General features: G+C 41.9%; 1 protein-coding gene across 4 annotated transcripts in view; it reads right to left on the bottom strand.

The window, feature by feature from the left end:
- The window catches only part of UBE2E3 (ubiquitin conjugating enzyme E2 E3), an 83,318-nt gene that overhangs the window by 5,537 nt on the left and 55,502 nt on the right, over positions 1-22,279 (bottom strand). The window lies entirely within an intron of this gene.

Raw genomic sequence — 22,279 nt, 5'->3', positions numbered from 1 at the left:
GTTACATGTTTACTGTCACTTGTTTAGGATAATATAGAGTAAAATTTTGTACTCCCCACACTGGAAAGTTTAATGACAGAGTAGCAACCGTGTTATTCTGTATCCGCAAAAAGAACAGGAGAACTTGTGGCACCGTAGAGACTAACAAATTTATTAGAGCACAAGCTTTTGTGGTCTATAGCCCACTTCATCGGATGCATAGAATGGAACATATAGTAAGAAGATATATATAGATATAGATATACATACAGAGAAGGTGGAAGTTGCCATACAAACTGTAAGAGGCTAATTAATTAAGATGAGCTATTATCAGCAGGAGAAAAAAAACTTTTGTAGTGATAATCAAGATGGCCCATTTAGACAGTTGACAAGAAGGTGTGAGGATACTTAACTTTAGGGAAATAGATTCAATATGTGTAATGACCCAGCCACTCCCAAGTTTAAGGTTCTCTTATGGGGAAAAAAAATAAGGAATTTAATCTATTGTAACACAGCACCGCCAAATTAATAGGAACCTCCAGAACTATATATTTGTGTTACTACATGATGTATATTTTAAAAATGGTAATATTACAGACATTTTCCTCAGGAAGGAAAGAGCATGTTATACAAATTTTCTAGCAACTGAATTGATGTCAATATTACAAAACTGTTTATGAAATAATGAGCTAGCATTTTCCCAGCTGCTGGGATGTTAGAATTAATGATGTAAAAATATGAGTGTCTGTCTACATCCCTTCTCAAATATTCAAAACAAAACTATTTCTCCATAAAGCAGGCATTGATTTAAAAAATATAAGTAAGCCTCTACAAAAATGTAATTTAAGGTAATGTTTTGATTTTATGTTTGCAGATTCCTCTCTTCACGAGATCCCCGCTGATGGCTGTGCAGAGTAACATAGCTTGAGAAAATGGCAATACGAGCATTCGTGTCTTACTATAAACCAGTTTCTTTCCTGCTTTAATACTCAGAAGAGGAACTTTTTCATCATCATCATTATGCATCCACACATCCTGTGTCATAAACATGGAAGCATTTTTTAGCCTTAAGATGACATTCAAGAGACAGCCAAATGCTGATTTTAATTATGAATTCTCTTCCCGTTATAATTCTTAGCTTATTCATGTTTGTTAATCAGTGACTGTTTTATGCACTAAATAATTAGTCTGTTTGAGGCCTTTTCTTTATATGGCAAAAATAATCAGGAATTCTTGCTAGCATTTTTAAATACATTTTAAAAATAATCTCTGGTGGTATTGTAGCTATTGTCCCTTTACCAAAAATAAAAGTAGACAGCTTCCAGGTTATAATGATCTTAACTTTATTGAAAAGAAATACTACGGATAAAATTTGGGCCTGTAAACCTTGACCCACGTATTTTTGATTTGTATTCCACGGACAAAGGAGTTAACAAAAACTGCAGATCAATTTTAGAAGAAAAAGTGAAAACTATGTAGGAGGATGCCAAGCAATAGTTCTTAATGCAGTAAATTGTTTGAACCTCACATCGCTACTGTAGATTATTCCATTCATGCTTTCTAAAAAGCATTTAGCAATTAGCATAAGATCTAAAAATACTGGAGCAATAATGATAATATTTAAAACCCACATAGGCCACTGAAAAGTTTTAATTAATTCTTGATATTCATCAGGCTTATAGCTAATTAATATTATGCTTGGAAACTAAATTTCTATGAAGCAATTCAATTTCAGCATTAGTTGTCCTAATGGTTATTTTATAGTCTAATGCAGAGGTTAGTGTTCTTGCCTCACATGTCAGCTACCTTTTTCTCATACAATTCTAATGGCCGGATGGCACTCAATCAGATTAATGACATAGCTGAATTACAATAGCGACATATTTCAGCCAAATGAATCAGTCACAATTAAGGACTGTTGTGGTGTCTAGCTTTGAGCCAAAATATCTGGCAATCACTCATCATCTCGGAACAAGTCACCTATCAGTTAATAGCCCAGCATCTAAGTGCAATAACTCTCCATTTATTATTTTGTGTTATCTTCTATGCTACTATTAGTCCTGTATAAAGGGCAAGGTTACATGCGGGGAGGAGAATGCTATTCTGAAGGTTAGAACATTCCACCTTTATAAGAGGGGAAGAAAGTGCTCTATTGGTACAATATTCAACATCCCTCTCACAGCTGAAAAAACAGTGCCACCGCTTCAGAAATAAGATAAAGTTGTAACAGTAAATCCACACAAAGGAGAAAACTGTTACATCAAAAGGTTGGTCACTGTATTGCTTTTAACTGAGGTTTGGGAACTTTGTTACAACAGCTGGAACGGTGCGCCATGCTCCAATAGTGTGAGAGATACTTTAGCTTCACTAATGACTGCAAACTCCAGCAACTGCAAGGTTATTGATGTGTGGAGACCACGCTAAAGAGTGTAACATACAGCGAAGACAACACCTATTTCCAATCAGGTTTTTTCTACAGCGCACTCAACCACTAAGTACAGAACAGCCGCTGGCTAAATGTACCAAGCTACATTTTCTTTTCTTTACCTGTTGAACAAAGCAACATGCACTCCCTCACAGCGCGGATGGAGTATGACTGACACAGGGATCAGCAAACCAGAGAGACTAGAATTACTCACAATAGGATCAGGGCACCAAGGATCCAGTGATTAGGGAGATTGTGGAGAGCACTGGAACCTAAAGGCCTAATTCAGCAAAGTGTTTAATCATGTGTCTACATGAAAAAATGCAAGTAGCCCTGTGTCCCTGATTCTCCACTAGGTCAATATGCAGCTTAGAGAGAGCGGAGCATGGTGGCTGCAGAGAGCCAGATGCAGCTCGCTGACTACTCAGCCCTGGCAAAAGCTAAAGGGCAGCCCGCACCTAGGCCAGCGGAAGATTGGGAGGTAGTGGAGATTTCTCTGGCACACATATACATCTAAGTATTCTGGCTATGTAGCATATCTGTGCAGTTAATTGCTACTGTTTTGCTGTCCTACCACATTAGTTGCTGGCACATCCAAAATTCAGTTAGCACACTTTAATAATGCAGTGTGAACATGAGCAATATGTTGGGGGTTCTCTTTTTTTAATCTTTTTTTTTTTTTTTTTCAAATAGGCTAAAAAAAATCAAAGTAACAAAGCAATCACATTTTTTCAACGTGACAAGAGAAATCTATGCTTTAAAAATTACAGAAAATTTTACTTTATAGGTAAAAAAAATGGATTAGTGCAGTTAGAGATTTATTGCTAAAATAAAGTTAACCAAAACCAGCTGCTGCTTGAATACCTGCTGCTTCACTGATGGGAAGGACTGTGACACAAAGTATGTCTACACAGATGCTGGAAGGTGTAATTCCCAGCATGGGTACGCATACCTGTGCTAGCTCTGCTCAAGCTGCCTAAGGGCAGGTCTACACTACTGCTTAATTTGATCTAACTTACACTGCCCCGAAGTAGCACTGTAGGGTAGGCTTGCCCTGAGTACAATCTTGCCTGACCTCCAGGTACAAACAAAGGGTGGCCAGCCCGAGCCACCACAGCCACTCTGCTATTTTAAGGTGCTATCATGTGCACGTTTACCTGTGCTGGGAATTACACCTCCCTGTAGATGTATCCCAAGACAGGACAAAGGACATATACGTATCTGATCTGAATGACAAGCTGAAGCAATGTATGTAACAGAACCTCAAGATGAGTACACATGCAATCAGGGTACTGTGTAATCCTAGGACTGTAACCGTTGCTCTCCCATGCTCCTTTCCCTGGCCATCCTTTTCTTGCAGGGCATCTAAAATTAAGCCCTGTCTATACCAGTCTTTTTTCCCTAAAACTTCCTGTCATTGCTAAAACCAGTGCAGCTCTAGTGTAGAAAAAGTGTCAGCAGTTTTATTCTCAGGTCTTCTACATCTGCTCTGGATGAGTTAAGCGATGAACAAAACTGCAGGAGCCTGGAGACCTGTCTACACCAGCACTTCCATCAATGCTATGCTTGTGAAGTTGCCACATTGGGTGCAAAGGTGGAAAACTTGGAGAGAAAAATGTTAGATACATCCCTTGGCCTGATCCTGCAATGAGCTTTGTGTGGGTGCAGGGGACTGTCTGCCCAGAGATCAGGGTTTTAGTGCTTGGTCCTGCACCACTGATGTCAATGGAAGCAGGAACAGGCTATTAGCTTGTAAGTTCTTTGGGACAAGGACTTGGTCTTTTTATATGATTCTGTAAAGTGCCTAGGATACTCTGGGGCAATTTGAAAATAAACACAAATATAATTTCTAGTCTGAATTTGGTCTGAGATCTGTAGCACTACAAGACCAGTGAAACAAAAGCATCTCTCATCAGAATGCACCTGTCCTTATAAAGTGTGAGAGTTTGTACAAACACTTGTCCAGAAGGTGGAAGCCTGAGATTTCAACAAGGCTCTTCCCATGATTGTACCTGTTTTGGACAAAAAACTGAAAAACAAACAAGACTTGTAATTTCTTCCACTCTTTTTAGGATTCTTCCAGTACAAAAGACAAAATCCTAGGAAGCTTTCTGCCATCAAAGGCCCAATGTATTTAGACAAAGACTGGCCAAAGATTGTTCATCGGTACTGTGGTGCACTTCATTTTGTAGGAACCTTCAGCAGCATATTTTTACAGACACCACTATTCTGTCTTGGCTAGTCATGAGAATGACATATATTTTTTCATGAAATGCAGTTTGTATGTACTGGTCTTATATTAATTTGGTGCAAGAGCAGTGGGTCAAATCTGTGCAAATCACAGGAAATTATTTTTATTCATGTACTTTTTATTAAATGTTAGAATTACCACATGAATGTTCTAATGGGCTATACTCTTCCTCTCTAGTTTTTATTACCTCTCTGAGCCTAATGATCAGGATTCCTTGTTACAGTTCACTAAATGCATTCAAACCGCCCACGTGGAGCCAGTTGCAGGAGCCTGGCCTAGGACAATAATTTCTAACTTAACTGGTGCAAGTGACAGTAAAATACCATATATTATTAAGTATTCTTCCACTGACAATACTACTCATCTTAAATTAGACCTAAAATTGAAGCACAATTCATAATTTCATAATGGTGGTGTTGGTAAATAAAAAAAGGAGGGGGGGGAAGTAATTTACAACCACTTGCGGAAAGCCAACTCTATGCTGACCTTTATTATGGGAGCTAATAGGGGGCTGTAATATGCAAAGGTAATAATGAGATGTAATAAAGGGAAAAAAGATTGGCTGAATACCAGGAAAACGTCCAAACAATGGGATCTGTCAGACTGTGCAACAGCTTCCTAAGACAAGCTCTTACAACTACAATGGACACAAGGTGACTGAAGCGACCTTTCCAGTCTCTGATTGGAATTCCTTCCCAACCAGAGGACTGAAAACTTAAAAATATACATGTCATAAATATAAAGGGAAGGGTAAACACCTTTAAAATCCCTCCTGGCCAGAGAAAAAAACCCTTTCACCTGTAAAGGGTTAAGAAGCTAGGATAACCTTGTTGGCACCTGACCAAAATGACCAATGAGGAGACAAGAGACTTTCAAAGCTAGAGGGGGGGACGAAACAAAAGTTCTCTCTGTCTGTGTGATGTTTTTGCCAGGAACAGAAAAGGAATGGAGTCTTAGAACTTAGTAAGTAATCTAGCTAGATATGTGCTAGATTCTGTTTTGTGTAAATGGCTGATAAAATAAGCTGTGCTGAATGGAATGTATATTCCTGTTTTTATAACTTAAGGTTTTGCCTAGAGGGATTCTCTATGTTTTGAATCTGATTACCCTGTAAGGTATTTACCATCCTGATTTTACAGTGGTGATTCTTTTCCTTTTTTTCCCAATTAAAATTCTTCTTTTAAGAACCTGATTGCTTTTTCATTGTTCTTAAAATCCAAGGGTTTGGGTCCGTGTTCACCTAAGCAAATTGGTGAGGATCTTTACCAAGCCTTCCCCAGGAAAGGGGGTGTAGGATTTGGGGAGGATTTTGGGGGGAAAGACATTTCCAAGCGGGCTCCTTCCCTTTTATATATTTGTTAGATGCTTGGTGGTGGCAGCAATAAAGTCCAAGGGCAAAAGGTAAAATAGTTTGTACCTTGGGGAAGTTTTAACCTAAGCTGGTAAAAATAAGCTTAGGGGGTTTTCATGCAGGTCCCCGCATCTGTACCCTAGAGTTCAGAGTGGGGAAGGAACCTTGACAATACAATAAAACAAAAGAGAGTACTCCATAGCCCCACTATGGCTGCCAGAGTGGTGCAACAGCCATAATGCTGATGTAAGTGGAGGTTTCCCCCAGCACATGGGAATCACTGAGTGGCATAAAGCTACCATAACAATTCCTATGCTACTCACCTTTTCAGGCCTGATTCCTTTACACTCTGTATAAAGTGGCACGGTTGGAACAGCTCTAATTCGGGGATCCCCACATGTCATAATGGCCCCTTAGGATGCTGGGTAGAGGTTAGAGTGAATTTAAGACATTCTGATTTATGGTGGGGAGTGGCCTTGTCCCCAGTCAGCTTCAGGATTGAGAGGGGCAGGCAGGTGGGTGGATAAAGAACAGACAAGGCACAAGCTCCTGAGCTGCACAAAGCACAACTCAGAAACAGTCCAGAATCAGGGCCGGTGTTTCTAGGCTAATACAGTGTATGCTGCATTCATGTTGCACACTAGCACGAACGATATTAACTCTAGAACACTGCAACACACCTGATATATAGAGAACTAAAAATTAATAATCAAAATAGGAAAATAAGATTCTTATGGGGATTGTGGCTCTTGAGAAAGTGAAGTGGGGAGAACTGCAATTTAAAGTGCTCCCATCTCTCCGTTTAAATACCAGTTGCTTTAATTGGTACCATGTCAAAAGTTCAGGAGTTACAGTTCAAATGTCAACCTTTTCCGAGACTTTCCTTTTAAAGCCCCATCCTTTAGGACTGACACCTGAGCTTTGTTAGGTGCATCTTGAAAAGGAGCAGACAGACAACTGGGTTCTATGCAGTCAGTCACAGACATACAGGACAAAGCCTTCCTTCTGGGAAAATCTACCTTAAGGTAAGATTCTGTCTCTGAGAAACTGTTAAATATTTTCATAGACTGTTCAACCATGATGACTGTCACCACGGTTAATTATAACATATATTATAGCACCGTCAGTGCTTTACAGCAAGAGTAAGCTATGTTCCCTACCTTCCTTACTCCTGCTGAAGCAGAAAGAAAAGGAACAAGTACATGTCTGGGCTGAAGCATGATCTGCAATTATAAATTTAGCATATCCAACACACACACTTGTGAAAGCCAGCATGTAAATCCTTACGGCACTCAGCACACTACCAACTTGAAAAACCTTTATTTTGAGCTGTAATGTCCCGCTGGGTGTAGGATACTGGCTCTCAGGCAGTGTGATCACCCAGCATAAGTTTGTTCGTGCATGCTTGGCATTACACTTTTAAAAAGAATCCTTAGCAATATAACCACAGGGGGCTCTCCCTACCCAGGACCAGGTTCCCGCTTATCACCTCCCTTCTGTTAAGGGGCCCACAAGTAGCCTGCAATACACACAAAGGTAGCAACATTGAACTGCTGCTGGGCTGTGTGTTCATTTGGCAAAATCCCACTGCAGCCTCTGCTGTTGGGGCTCTTAAGAAATCCCTACTAGAATATATTAAAAACCCATGAAAACGCTGCTGCTCTGCCTATCTCTAGCTATAGACAAACTGTTCAATCACCTTAGTGAGTGAGTGTGGGGAATTCACCCTGTAGGGGCTGCGGAAAGAGTATCTTCCCACACCTATAGGTGAAAGTTACCATGTTCAGATACTAAGGCACTAAAGTAGAATCCCTCTGTGGGCAGTAGCCTGTTCTGAAAGAGGGGGGTGTAATTTGCATATGAATCCTTGATTCCAATAAGAAATGTTGTTTGGAAGCCACAAGAAAAGGAGGGATCTCTAGCCACGTAAGGCCTGTGTCCTGTTCTGTGTGGACCTCAGCCCAATTGCAGATTAAGCAAAGCACTATGCTGCAAATCAGGTATTTGTGAAGGAAGATATGCTAGTATCAGTCCTCTAAGGCAGCAAAAGTTGGTCACTCAAAAAGGCATGTAATTTTGGGATGTGTTGTCAGTTAGTAGCCTACTTCCAAATATGTTACAGAACCTGATCTTTAAGTAGAGTAACATAAGGATCCATCAGCCATGAGTTAAAATCCTAGCATGATATGCATCATTGGCCAGTGGTTATAATATTTTTATATGAATTGTGGATTAACTTTCATGCATATGTTTCATCTTAATATTTTGGGGGCCGTGGGATGGAGTGTATGCCTCACATAGGCCTTCAGAGAGTTGCAGTAGGCCAGGTGGACCCAATCAGACAATTAAGCTGAAAATAGGGTATATTTAGGTTGTGTGGAGGGTGCTAATGAGAAGGAAGCTCACCTGTGAGGGAACAGGCATGGCTTCTATAAAGCCAGGAGGCTAGCAACAGTGGCTCAGGGAGGAAGCCTACAGCCTTTCTCCCGGAGGTAAGGGAGAAGGAGGGGGGGAAATATAGGAACCCATGAGGTAGGGTTTAAGCTAGCAGGCTTGAGAGGGATGGAACTGACTAACAAGATTGATGAAGGACAAGCTTAAAGAAGCATGGTAGGGAATAGTTTAGGTAAAAGAGTGGTAGGGTTGATGAAGTCCTAGACCTTAACTGATTACTGTACGGCCCTGGACTGGGACCTGCAGTAGAGGGCAGGCCTAGGTTTTCTTGCTATCCAGTGCAGAGTGGTATTGCTTTGGGCAGTGAATGGGAAGACTGCCTGAGTCACTGTGGAAATGATGTAGTCAGGACAGCAGGCGTGAGGACTGAATGATGCTACTTGTGCAGAGAGACTTTGAAAGAGTCCCCTACAAGTGAGAACCAGGATGTGACCTGACTTGGCTGGAGGCTGAGTCATGAAGCAGCTGTACTGCGATTCCAAGAGTGACAGGAGAGCAGCAATGGTGGAAGGGGCACTGACCGGGGCGGAGCTAATATCCAGAATTGTCAGAAGTGGCCACCACTGAGCCATGAGTAGAGTACCCCTTTTCTGGCCACAAAACCCTTTCTGCAGCCTTTGCTATGTTCCATAAGTGATGACATTGAAATGCGTCAGAGTAAAACTTTTGTGAATTTCAACCCTGAGACACTTAACAGGGACCCAGCAGGAATGGAAGTGAAGTCACAGTGTGAAATGTTTCATTATTTACATTTACAGGGATTTCTAGAGTAGTTAGCACCACAGTATCTGAGTGCTTATGTCTAGAGCCCTGCATGAATATAAAACTTGTATCTGTATCCAATCTGCAAACATGGTCCATGGATATAAAGGGGATATCCGCAGATTTAAGGGGCTCTCCTTACGTCCTCCATACAAAGAATGCTATATGGCTTTTATTGGCAAGGCTCTCAGATACAATTTTAACTCTACAGCAGCCTAGTTTTGAAAGACTGATAGTTTTTTGCTGACAAAGGACACACTTCTAGAGAAGCAATATATGTACACAATAGAACCACAGAGTTACGAACTAACTGGTCAACCACACACCTCATTTGGAACCGAAGTACGCAGTCAGGCAGCAGCAGACAGAGGGCAAAAAGCAAGTACAGTACGTGCTGTGTTAAACGTAAAATACTTTTTTTTTTTAAAAAAAGCAAGATAAGAACAATTTGACAAAGTAAGGGAACGGTTTGTGTGCTTGTTTCATTTAAATTAAGATGGTTAAAAACAGCATTTCTGAGCCGCACAGTAAACTTTCAAAAGTTTACAACTGAACATTGACTTAATACAGCTTTGAAACAACAACCATAACGTTTTTGTTCAGAGGTATGAACACCTTGGGAGTGGAGGTTGTTCATAACTCTCAGGTTCTACGGCATAATGATGGATCTAATCAAAGTGCCTTTTTTTGATTTGAAGTATTATCATCAGTTTCTGGTTTATGTTCCGAAGTTCTAGTCCACTGTGCTCTTTATATAGCTGTAACTGTCATTATTTTATAGCTGCCATTTCAGTGGCAAATGCCTTTTTCCTAAACAAGAAAGACTGTTTACTGCTCTAAAACATCCATAAATTACATCCGTAATTGAAGATACATGGAGTTTAGTTTACTGCACAAACCCTTGCTTCTGTCACTCCTTAAGTATATCACGCCCTTAAGCCTAAAGCCTAGAAATTACGGCTGGAAAAGCCTATTTCTTTGTCTTATGGATGGATCCCCTGCTAATTCAGGCTTGATTGTGAAGTAGCATAGAACTTGTTCCTGAGTATTTTAGCACTGCATACAGAAAAACGACAGTGTGTGGTGTGTTTTGTTTATTTTTTTAAGACAATTAAAACTGCTAACCCTAAACTTTTCTTCAGTTAAAGAACACAGTATTGTAGTAAACACAGCTGGGTAATTTGTTAATCATTGGATACTGCTGTCAAAGCTACACTATGGAGCTACCAAGTAATGTATTTTGGAAGGCTCATAGTTTTTCTCTATGAAGACATGAGACAAAGAACCATTCAATTAATTTCTTGCTACTGTAGCTCAGCCTTATTTTCACATTTGTATTTGAGCTAGTTTTTAATCCCATTACTTGCTAATGTTAATTGTAACCAGGTGCAGTCTTTTTTCCCAAAACACATTGAAGAAATCCCTAAAGTTAGAGTTCTTGCCATTTTTCTGTTGGGCAACACAATCCTGAAAAATTTAATTTGGTACAATACAAAATATTGAGATTAAGCCAATCAACGCATTGCTTCATTGTCACTAACCAGGGATACGAAATTCATTTTCGTCTACCCGCCAACAATAGACTTGTAATTAAACTACTCTACCCAAACAGTATAATTCTGACAGCGCACTTATATTTTGAATGTGACAGAAGAGAAATCCAAATAGCGGGATCTGTGGTCATTAAAAGACCTACACCAAATCTGAACTTTGACTAGTTAAAAAATAACTTGAAATCAGTATAAACCTCCACGAATGCTACAAGCACATGTTTATAGTAAATGTCTTAAAGAATAATTTCCCCTCAAAAATTTAGTTTGAAAAGTAAAGGAAAATATTTCCTGCTATTTCAAAACATTTTTGTAATGGTTCAGAAGCTGACTTTGCTAAGAAGACAATAAAATGCCAGTTCTCGCGTCTCCATACGATCAACACTGAACTACTCTGAAATCTATCTTTGTCTGAGCCTGTGAAAGCCTTACTCTCAACTCAGTGGCATTTCTGCGTGTGCAAGAATTTTTGAATGCAGCATCTGATCAATTCCAAAGCATATTCTAGGCATCAATGGTTAGCACCCTATTGATTTGTGAGGAAACTGGGAAAATGGGGGACAAATATAGTCCCTGTCAGTTCTTTAGCATAGCCACAGCCTACGGATCAAACAGCTTGATGGCACCCATGCCTTCCAGCGTAATACCCCTACTTCACAATAGAGTTGATACCCTGAATGACTCACCTCTCAGAGAGAAAAATAATGGTTGGGGACAGGGGTATGCACAAATCCCCTGGCAAAGAGGGCGGGGAGCACACAAAGTGTGATGGTGGTGGTGGGGAGAGATGGGGGGGGGAACCTTGTATGGGGAAGGGCAGCATACAAAAATGTCCTGGCATAGGGAAGGTGGGAATGGGGGGCACACAGAACCCCTGCCATGGGGGGAAGATGCTGGTATTGGGGGGAGGGGAGAATGGGGGACCTTGGTATGGGAAGAGGGAGAAATGGGGACACAAAAAACCTCTGGCAGAGGGAAGACTTGGGGGAGTCCCTGAAAAAGAGAGATGGGAAGATGGAGATCAGAGAGCTTGTGTGTGGGGTAATGGAGGGATGCAAGGAGCCCCAGGTGTATGAAGTAAACTCAGCCTACACACGGTAGGAAGTGTGGGCTCCCCTATTCTAGTCAAATAGGACAGTCAGTTACTCTAGCAAGAAATAAAAATAAGAAAACAAGATGCTCAGGGTTTTGGGGTTTTTTTGGTGCCACTAAAATACTGACTGCTGCAAAGTAGTTGCATCAGTGTAGCATATTTTTCCTTCTTCAAATATGAACCCCATTTGCCCATAGTCCTGTAATTCACTTAATCACCCAGAGAAATTTTCTCTGGTGGTCAAAAGGAGGAGAATTTTTTTTTTTTTACTCTCCACACACCCCCTCACCATTATTTTCTGGGGTAACTACATCTACCAAACGTACAGAGTTCTATACTTCCCTCACTAAGTGTCTCAAAATCTTTAATGTATTTATCCTTAATACCCCTAGGAAGTAATGAAATATTATCCCCATTTTGCAGATGGGAAAGTGGGGCACTGAAAGACTAAATGACTTTCCCAATGTCCCACAAGAAGGCTGTGGTGCAGCAGGAAACTGAACCCAAGTCTCTGAAGTCCCAAGCTAGCACTGTAGACTGAGAGAACCCTGCTGGGATCTGAATCAACAACTGAACAGCATTCAAGTATTTCAGACACCTCCACTATTCAATGGGAAACATCCACCTTGAAAGTTTGTCAGAAAGCCCATTTGTAATTGCCTACCAGTATGTTATATGCCATCTTCATTATTATTTGTACTACCATAGCTTCCAGGAACCCTAGTCATAGACCAGACCCTCACTATGCTAGGCACTATTCAAACAGAACAAAGAAGCTGTTCCTGCCCCAAAGAGCTTACAGATGAAGTATAAGACAGAAGACAACAAATGGATCCACACAGACTGTTGGAATACGAAAAAACGGAGACAATATTGGTCGCTTGACAGGCAGCGGTCTCAGTATTCCTGCAACCTAACCATTGTCCAATTTCTGCTGGGCATCATGACATCTTTACATCAACAAAGAGAACATTCTCCCCACTTCCCCATACACACACACTCCAAGCCAGTATTCCTAGAGAAATAATCCAAATAATAAACATGTGATGGTTTGGAGCCCTTGGGAAGCCATATGATGTGCTGAGATATCACTGATTCTACCTGTTCTGCCAGCATAGGCCCCCCTGTAACCTGTCACACACGCCCCCCCACACACACTTAGCTGCAGATCCGCTCTGGACTCAGTTTAAGGGACTTGCTCTAGCAGGATGTCCTGAGTATTTCCTTGGAGTGCAGACCCAAAGATATATTATGAAATTTCCCCCCTCCCTCAATGTGGAGAGAGGTGTGCATGCTTCTTACCCCCACAGTTAGAAATTACAGAAACTGGGTTTAATAATAAACATAACAAATGTTATTAACTATAAAAGGCAGATTAAGCAGTAAAAGGGGTAACAAACAGAACAAAGCAGATTACTAAGCAAATAAAATCAAACATGCAAACAAAGCAAGTTTCACAAACAAAATTAGTTACAAATAGTATTTCTCACCCTAGATATTGTTGCAGGCAATTTGCAAAGCTTCTGTCATTCACAGTTCCAGTTATATTCCTTTTTTCAAACTAGACTCCTGTCTCAGTCTGGACCCCCCCTTGCCTCCCCTTTCTTCTTGGGCAGACAGGCCATGGAGAGGAGGAGTCCTGTTTGCCTTTCTCCTCACCCTTAAATAGGATTTATATAAGGCGGGAATCCTTTGTTTCCCAAACCTGTCTCCCCGCCACACACCCCACCCCCTTCCCTTACAGTGGAAAGTTACCAGAAGTCCCAGCTAATGTTTTAGTGTCAGGTGACAAGACCATCTAACCCTGTAGTATCACAATGTCCATGAGTCAGTGGCAGTATGGAGCATCCACAGGAAGGCCAAGCTTTTCACAGCTCATTGCCCTCCCTGATGGGCCATCTGCCCTGTCTGGCTTTTCCATTGTTGTACCTGAAGCGTTAGCAGTGTGTGTCGCCCAAAGCAGCATAGTTGAAATAGATACATAGGCAATATTCCTCACTTCAGATTCAGAAACGATACAGGCATACAAACTGGATAATCACATTCAGTAAATCATAACCTTTCCAATGATATCTCACGTGAGCCATCTGGCATAAAGTAATCTCAGTTATGTCATTCATATCATAAGCATATTTTAATAAAGAATATGGAATGACATATCACAAAGCAGTCTCACTGAAAATGTCCTTTTAATAAAAAAACAGATTTAAACATTTAGTCGATTTACAAAGTTTGGTGTCTATAATCTATCGATCAAGGCGGTAACTTGCGTAGCCCAATTTTCAGGGGGACAAATCTCTGAAGTCACTGGAAGCTGTCAAAACAGGCCACTCATGCATGTGCCTAAATGTGGATTTAGATGCCTAACTTTTAGACGCCCAACACTGAAAAATTTTGGCCTAAATATTTAATAAAATATTCTACACATTCCCTTCTGCTGATCACATTAACAACTGTAATTTAAAAAAACACCACACACACATCAGAATATTTTAAACTCCCTTTTCCAGACAGCAATTCAAGACAAATCCACCAATGAACAGAGTGTTTTCAACACAAGACCCACACAGCTCATTACACAATCACCCAAGGTTATAGTTCAGGTCCAAAAGCTGATTCCAGGAATAAATAATTGAAAGCTGTTACTATTGTGGAAATACATCCCTGTATCCTGACAAGGAAAAAAAGTGCAATTCAGTGAACAGGATTTATTTTGGGACTTTGTGAGAAATCAAGAAAGAGACAGCCGCCATGAAGTCATTCTTACCGATATTTATCTGTATCCACCTGTCAGAAAATAAACACCCTAGATTCTTCGTAGTACTGGGAAAGGATTGTTCTACTTTGCTTTTGTTGCAATGTCATGTGGATACAATTACTTCGCTCTCTAAGAACCTTTATCTACAACGAAACATCTCTATTTTGACCTCAAACTGTTGGCCTAATCTAAGGGTTTGCCTACACTGCCCCACAGTTTAGACTATGGGAGTATGAATAGCAGCGGGCACCAAAGTGCTGCACTGTAACTCCCCCATGTGGACACTGGCCATGAACTATAGATTAATATAATCTTCGTCAAACAGGATTTTGTTAATGCAAACTAGGAACCTTTTAATTAGCACCTGAAATGTCCACATGGGGGAGTTACAGAGCAGCACTTTGGTGCACGCTGCTATTCACACCCCCGTAATCCAAACTGCAGGGCAGAGTAGACATAGCCTCAGTCAATTAGTGGTTTAGTCTTCTTAGTCATGTTGTAGGGCACACTTGCATTTAAGTTTAATTCTATTCTTTTGAAAATTCCTCCTCCCCCCATTTCCACATCCAAGACTAAGCATGGATAAAGTTAACAAAACAGAATAGGGAGAATCACAATAAGTCCCTTGAGGCTGTAACAATCTGACAAGCATCTCTCTGAATAGCAATAAAAGGCTGGTCTCTCAAAAATAAAATGGTCACTCCAAACAAAGAGGGCCAAATAGCCTTTTACTATTCATTCTAAGAGCTATTTTCCCCCACCTCCACCAGCCACCGATGCCTCAGTGAAGCAGCATTAATTCAATTTTTACAAGGGTTAACACAGGCTGGATAGAATAGCTTTTGCAAAATCATATTCTTGGTAGAGCATTCTTCCTTGTACAATAACCCTCAACCGATTAAAGTAGGCAATTGTGTGGGAATTCTGAAGTACAAATCTTCTACCCCTTTTGAATCCACTTAGTGCTCAACTATTTGAGGTGATAAGCAAGGAGATGTGAATTTCTTAACATGCTTGACCTTCTTCTGTCCTCTCCAGAAGCTTCCTGTTATAGTCCTTCTGCTTCTCCTGTTTACAAACCACATATTTTATTCCATGAACAGATATGTTGTTTAAGTCTTGCTAGTTACTGATTCAGTAATTATTCATCAACGTATACATTTTTTGAAGTAGGAACAAGTTAGTTTTCCTGCTCCAAATCCTAACCATCATACCCTATATCACTAATCACTCAAGAAAAATCGAATAAATATTAAATAGAATCTTGCCACTGCAGATACCACCTGCTGTCACAGGTGAATTTAGACAACCTTCACAGTTTGATCAAAGCCTGACAGAATAAGTGCAGCTATCTAATTAGTTAGGGGTTTGTGGATGGAGGAATTGAATATCAGCCTAATCCTTTGGGGATTAGGCTAGTAAGAAGGACATGTGGTAAAAGTGGCACAGCATAGCTGTATAGCTGATTCCCTCCATATTACCTCCTAGAACCTGTGATGGGGTGTCCACCCCACACAAGATTGGAAAGGGTTAAGATGGCCCAGGCAGGCCAATTAATTCCACAGGCTGCACCTCAAGGAGCAGCCAGAGAGCTGGTAGCTAACTGAAAGCAGGCTCAGCTGGGCAGGAAGAGGTGAGGCCTATAAAGCCAGGTAGCTGGCAACAGAATGGGGCTACTGCTGGGATAGGGCAGCCACTCTCTGGGAAGAGGGTTTGGAGCTGGTACACGCAGCGAGAGGAGGGGAACCCGAGTGGTAGGAAACAGTCCAGGGTAGGAGCAGTGAGGGTAGAGTGAAAAGCCCAGAACTGCTGGGTTAAGAGTCTCTGGACTGGCACCTCGAGAAGAGGGCGGACCCAGGTTCCCCTACCAGCCATCAAGAGCGTGGCATAGAGCAATGGGAGCAGTGAACTGGAAGACTACCTGAGTCACTGTGGGTCAAAGATTTCAGAGGACTGTACCCCAGAAGGGGGAACACTGAGTGATCCAGCTGGAGGGCTAAGTCATGAATAGGATACTGCGGTTCTTGGAGCGAGATGGGCTGCAGACCAGAGAGAAAGTTGGAACGACAGCATGCAAATCATGGAAGGGGGCATTTACCTTGAGAGCTAATCCACAGAGTGACCAGGATGATGTACCAGCCCAGTGGTGAGTGGAGCACCCCATGACAGGATCTCCCCCACTGCAGTCTTTACACTACACTATTCTTCCTTCAGCAGGAGAGCAGGATGGAACTCAGTCAGCACTGGTGGCAGATGATTGTTGCTGCTAACCCAAGGAGGTCATCCTCCTCCCTCCCCTCTTCTGAATGAGCTGCCACTACACTTGCAGCTTCTGCCATTCTGGAGAGCAAGACTAGACCAGAAAACTGGCGAGAGAACCCAGGCCTCTTACAAGTTTGTGCAGAGCATTAATCTTAAAGGAAAAAACAAACTGATTCTTAATGACCCAGCAAACCTGGAAGTCCAAATGAGTATGACTACTTTTCACCAAAAACTGAAATACACTTGAAATAAAATCTAATTACAATTAGTATATCTGAGCCAGTTGCCAGTGGTTACCAACGAGATGCAAAGGGAAATCCAGATGACAATGGAGATACTACAGTCACTTACAGAAAACTGGTGTAAGTATCCACTTAATTATTTTTATGATTAAAACAACTTGTTTAGACATTTATCAGATACAGTAGCTAGCTCCTAAGTTGAAGCACAGGGAAAGACCCTGGTGTCTCTGACACCATATGGCAAGAGCTGGAAAACGCTGACACTTTATTTTAATGAGACCCACTTTATCGAAACAGGGAGAGGTTTTGAAACAGCACATCTGACACAGGAGCTCTCAGACCCCCATGGCACAAATTGCAATTTTGAGCAAGTACATTACCATCACGAATACACATGGAGGTACCAATTTAAGTTAAAGATTCTATTTTCAATTTCATCCCGTAGTGCAGTGTACGCTGACAACCGCTTCTGCCCTTTTTGAACGTTCAGATTGTTGGACTTAGGAAATTGAGCAGAGATGTCCTTGAATAAGGGAAACACCCTCTGCCTTACAATGTGTGGCGAGAGCGTGAGGTGGCACATACGGATGCTCTGAAGCTCTCTTGATGCCTCAACGCAGTTCCTTGACTCCCAAAAGCTGCAGAGAAAGGGAATGCTTCAAAGCTGTCAAAACACCAGTCACTTTTTCTGAAGTGAATGTAATGTTTCAAGATTGACAGTACTTGAAAATGAAGCCTTCTTGCTCTACAGAAGGGTGCAGTATGGGCATAAGCTGTGAAAACTCTCCTCAGCAGTCAACATGCTTCAGCAGTGACCGTGAAGGGACCAAATTTTTATGTTCTTTAAAATAGAATGCTCACAAAATTGGGGGTTGGGGTGTGGGAGTGGGTGAGGGCTCCGGCTGAGGGTGCAGGCTTTGGGGTGGGGCCATTGATGAGAGGTTTGGGGTGCAGGAGGGTGCTCCAGACTGGGACGGAGGGGTTGGGGCGCGGGAGCAGGTCAGCAGTGCAGATTCCAGGCAGCACTTACCTAAAGCAGCTCCTGGAAGCAGCTTCATGAACCCCCACTGGCTCCTACACAAAGGCATGGCCAAGTGGCTCTGCACGCTGCTGTCTGCAGGTGCCGCCCCCACAGCTCCCGACCAATAGGAGCGGCGGAACTGGCGCTTGGGGCTGGAACAGTGCACGGAGCTCCCTGGCTGCCCCTATATGTAGGAGCCAGAAGGGGGACATGCTGCTGCTTCCAGGAGCTGTGCAGAGACATGGCACATGCAGAGCAAGGCAAGTCCCCGACCCTGCTCCCCGGTGGGAGATCAAGGGCTGGATTAAAAGTTCTGATGGGCCAGACATGGCCCGCGGGCTGTAGTTTGCCCATCCCTGATTTAGACTGTAAGATCTTTTGGGTAGGAACTGTCCCTTACTGTGCATTTGTACAGTACCTAGCACAATAGAGCCTCAGTTTTGGTTATGGCCTTTAGGCTGCTTCCATAATGCAAAATTAATTAATACTAATGAAAACTGAAAAATCCCCCATCTAAATTTAATTATCTCAATGTAATTACCTGATCTTAGTCCATGTACGACATTTGAGGACATGACCCCATTTTGTATACAACAAGGAATTCTGGGTACTTTATACACAGCAGACAACTTTAAGAACATAAGAATGGTCATACTGGGTCCATCTAGCCCAGTATCCTGTCTTCTGACAGTTGCCAATACCAGATGCCTCAGAGGGAATGAACAGAACAGAGCAATTACCAGTGATCCATCCCCTGTCAACCAGTCCCTAAGCCTCTGACTGCCAGGTGCTGGGACACCCATAGCATGGGGTTGCATCCCTGACCATCTTGACTAATAGATGGACCTCTCCTCCATGGACTTATCTAAGTCTTTTTTTTAATCCTGTTATAATTTTGGCCTTCACAACATGCCCTGGCAATGAGTTCCACAGGTTGTGCATTGTGTGAAGTACCTTCCTTTTGTTTATTGTAAACTTGTTTCCTATTATTTTCACTGGTGACCTCTAGTACTTGTGTTACATGAAGGGGTAAATAACACTTTTTATAGACTTCCATCATATCCCCCCATAGTCACCTCTTTTCCAAGATGAATAATCGGTCTTTTTTAATCTCTCCTCATAGGGAAGCTGTTTCAAACCCTTAATCATTTTTGTTTTCCAGAGAAAACATGCATGCAGTATTCAAGGTGTGGGCATACCATAGATTTATATAGTGGCATTATGATATTTACCGTCTTATTATCTATCCCTTTTCTAATGGTTCCTCACATTCTCTTAACTTTTTTTGACTGCAGTTGCACATTGAATGGATGTACAACTCACATCTATCAAAAATATAAAACCCTGATGAATATTAGTTATAATACTACAATATTACAATTCAGGTGATATGAGAAAATACACATAGTGTGTGTGTGTGTATATATATATATACACACACACACACACACACATATACAAATTAATTTTACACTACAACAATGTATTATGTTAAAGACACCTGGGAAATGGTTGAATTGTTCCATTGCAGATGGAACACTGTATTGTTCAGAAGAAATAGTTTAAGAAAAAGCAGACTGAAGAAAAGGTACCTTCCTCCAAATTCTTTGAGCTCTTTAACAGTGTTAATTTAATGAAATTGCTCTTTGAGATGATTGTTTTATGTTGGGGCAGCTGTTCAAGTGCACCACGCTGAATAGTTCATATTCCAGTTAGGCATGAAAGTAGGGCTTCAAATACACAGGACTTCACTGAACAGCTTGTCAGCCACAGCAGAGCATCAGGAGGCACTTTCAACAGCTAAGAAGTTAGTGACCCACAGAGAATGTGCGGTAGAGCTGTCATTGATGGCAAGGGACCAAATGCCCTACATATTCATGACGCCTTCCCTGCGTCACGAATTGCACTATATCGGTACAACTTCTGAATTATGATTGATGTTGTGAGGGTGCATCATGAAAAATGACTGTCAGAAGTGTGGGCCCATATTGCCAACAGGGCCTCCGGCAGGCACACACCAGACAGACACACGGGGAAATACTTAAGGTTAATGACTATATTTAGCCCTCACAAAGGTAACACTAAAAAAATGCATTCCAATTTTAGCTTCACCCTCCTGCCCAAAGTGGGAACTTAGCAGTAGACCACAAGAGACCAGGGGACCAGTAGCGGGGTTAAAATAAAGAAAGACCTAGGAACAGGGCAGGGTAAGACAGGAAAAGGAAGTGCAGGGCAGGAGAAAGCAAGGTCATAGTAGTTGGATAGGGAGCAGACTCTTTGGGGCAAACAAAGGGCTCTGCCCACTTTCTGGAGACCAGATGGCCCCAGGGACTCTGGACAGCCCAAAGAAAGCCCTGGAGTTGTCCATAAACTGGAGCAGCGCCACGGCAGTGATTTAATGCAGCTGTGTAGTCGCGGCTCCAGCGCTGGGGGAGAGTTCTCCCAGCGCTGTTGCGCTATGTACACTGCTGCTTTACAGCGCTGAAACTTACCCCCCCCCCCCGAGTGAAGAAAGTTTCAGCGCTGTAAGTGGCAGCGTAGACAAGGCCTTAGTCTCTGGGCAAAGTAAGTGCGTGTGTGTGTGTCTGTCCGTTGACTGCCCTTACAACTAGTGCATGCCCCTGAGACAGTTAAATTAAACCAGGAGCTTCAAACCTTCTGAGCGGAGTTCTGAGAGGGAGATGCGTCTGAGTAATTGGTAGCCTCTGGGTCAGTGCTGGTCCTGGGGCCTAGGGCAGGTGGGCTGACAAGAGGTAGCAGACAGAATCAGGAATGTGGCAAAGAGGCCAAGAGAGGAACCAGTGCTGCAGCCTGCTGAGACTCTAGAAACTTCACACCCCAGGGGATCATGAGCATGGACGCTTGGATTCCTCTCTTAGCTGTCTGAATGGGTGGCTGCCAAGGATCTGTGATAACCTTCACATCACACACTGCAGACTCATGAACCAAAAGCAACCATCCCTTTCCTCATACGCTGCTCATGCTGGCCAGTGGATCTGTTACAGAAGCAGAAGCCTCCTTCCTGAACACTCTGCAGTATGGCACAAGGACCACCGCCCTCAAAGCAATCCTCAGCAGAGCACATGGGGTCCAGAGAACCTTGCATGGTCTCACCATATCCATTTCCCTGCCCCAGTAGAAAATGGAACCACATAAGCTACACTTTGTTCAGGGCCTTCTACGTCTCTTATTTGGGTTACATAATTTGATTGTACATTTTAATGACAACAGGCTTAATCTGGGTAGAGTTTTGAAAGGGGACATTCAGCATGATTTATTCCTAGACAGGAGTAAGCTTAATGAATTACCACTGTTGTAAAATTCATCAAGTTATGTACAAATTAGATATGATTATTCATTCAACATGTCTTAATGTTGTATACTGATGTATAGTTCTGTTTTCATAATATTTTTCAGTCACATAATTTAATACTCTTGCTAATTTAGGCAAACATTTAGTTGTTAATCCAGAGAAACTAGTGTCCATTTCGGCAAGCAGTCAAACTAAAGAGGGGGATGTGTGTGTGTGTGTGTGTGTGTATAATTTGCTGCTATTCTGTTAAAACTTGGGCAGTATTACAAAGAAATGGCATTTAAGAAAAAGCTTTGTGCAGCTCTCCTTCGACACGCTCGTTGTACTTCACAGAAACAGAGCTGTTGAGATCAAACGGCACTACTAGTTAAACCATCAAGATCTCCTCCCAATAGTTACATGATTATATAAAGCCAAAACTTTATTATAGAAAAAGGCTAATGCCACCTCAGTGAAATCTGGGACTGTTTAGCGAACTCTAGGAAATCCCTCTAGAATCTTAGTGTTACAACTTCTGTAATTTATTGTGTACTACTACAGTATTCATCACCTACCATTCGAGAAACTACACACACGCACAGATTTCCTACAGAAGTACCAGAGAAGGATGGTCCTAACGGACATTTAATTAGCAACACAGAATTGAAAAAGGAAAACTTTATTTCTTGTTTTAATCTTCATTTTAGGAAATGAACAAGTAGTGCCTGAAAAATACAACAAACCAAATTCTCTTCCCTGACTCAGTTACCCTTTGTGCCACTCAGGGAGCAGAAAGTCCCCATGTCTCCTCAGCTAATGATACTTACCAGCTTTAGAGC

Source organism: Lepidochelys kempii, chromosome 11, assembly GCF_965140285.1.
Source record: "Lepidochelys kempii isolate rLepKem1 chromosome 11, rLepKem1.hap1, whole genome shotgun sequence".
Taxonomy (NCBI): Eukaryota; Metazoa; Chordata; order Testudines; family Cheloniidae; genus Lepidochelys; species Lepidochelys kempii.
Note: the sequence above shows the minus strand (reverse complement) of the source record. Positions and strands in the feature narration are given on the sequence as shown.